General features: G+C 39.6%; 1 protein-coding gene across 1 annotated transcript in view; it reads right to left on the reverse strand.

Annotated features, from left to right (window-relative positions):
* nmt1b (N-myristoyltransferase 1b) overlaps nt 1-1,420 on the reverse strand; it is a 10,305-nt gene that overhangs the window by 4,409 nt on the left and 4,476 nt on the right. The gene's annotated exons all lie outside the window — the stretch shown is intronic.

Raw genomic sequence — 1,420 nt, forward strand, 5'->3', positions numbered from 1 at the left:
GCGATTTTTTGCAAACATTTCTTTGAGTAACATGACCGTAAATATGAACTCACCGTTGAATGTAACATAAAACAAGTGATTACTATTCGTTAAAATCTTTATTAATAAGTGAGACTCACGCAATTGACACTTTTCTCATTTTCTCACGCAGTGAAAAGCACCCTAATGCCGAGTTCACACTGCACGGTTTGTCATGGAAAAGTTCATTTATTTCAGTAATTCAACTCAAATTGTGGAACTAGTGTATTAAATAAATTCAATGCACACAGACTGAAGTAGTTTAAGTCTTTGGTTCTTTTAATTGTGATGATTTTGGCTATGAGAAAAACAGATTATGCAGGAGGGAGATGCAGGGAACAGGGATTGGGTGTTCTGCAAAGAGAGTTGGAGGTAAATAATTTTGCAGTAACTGATGTTGTGGCTGGTCAAGCAAATGTTTGTGTTTGTGTCTGTGTGATATAATTCATAGGCTGTATCTATTAAAATACTGATATTCTGGTCTATAACTCCTCCCCGAATTTCCCGCTGCCCTGTATCTTGGTCTCTCATTGGCTGTAGGTCATCGCCGATGTGTTTTTCAGTCAGAACTCATTTCACACAGTGTGATTTGTGAATCGCCGACAGCTCCAGATATTTAGCATGCCAAATATTTCACGGGCGTCGGCGACGTGTCGGCGATTCCCTCAGATCGCGTCTTTGATAATTCACACTGCGTGATTGTCACTCGCGTGAACGAGCACCAATTTGCCTCCGATTTCAGGCATTTGTCAGCGATTTCGCAAAACCTGTCGGCGAGTGAAAAATCGGGCTAAAATCGTGCAGTGTGAACTCGGCATAGGTTGAAAATGTAATAGGATATTGGTGAAATAGATTTGGTAAACGCTCCTGTGCATATTTGTGTTTGAGCTCAGGAGAACGTCAAAAATAAGGACTGAAAAGCCTTCATGTAAACACCTTAATCGATCCAATTGAGCTCGACAATGAAATTTCGATCGGATTGAAGGGGATGGTTTGTTCCTTTTCTAATACGATTGAGAGTGCATGTAAACACTTGATCATGTGTAATGACGCAGAAATAGAGTAATGACGTATGACGCGCAGAACGAACGGCTCTTCCTTTTGAATAAAGTGTTGTATAAATGTGTGTCCTGTCATTATAAAACTCTCCTTTCACTCGGCAACTGTGAAGTGGAGCAGGACAACCTCCCACCAGTCCTTGTTTTGGATTCTCATCCACAGGCAACCGGTTTTGGGCGCGGGGAGGGGCATTTTTACTGCGTGATTAATATGAGCAGCACAGCACAGCGGTTTATATGTATATTTATCCGTAAATGGATAAATATTAATTCTGCTGTTAAAAACAAATAAAGAAACCGTGTAGGGGATATATATATATATATATATATATATATATATATAT

The sequence above is a fragment of the Sinocyclocheilus grahami genome, unplaced genomic scaffold (assembly GCF_001515645.1).
Source record: "Sinocyclocheilus grahami isolate Dianchi unplaced genomic scaffold, SAMN03320097.WGS_v1.1 scaffold785.1, whole genome shotgun sequence".
Taxonomy (NCBI): domain Eukaryota; kingdom Metazoa; phylum Chordata; class Actinopteri; order Cypriniformes; family Cyprinidae; genus Sinocyclocheilus; species Sinocyclocheilus grahami.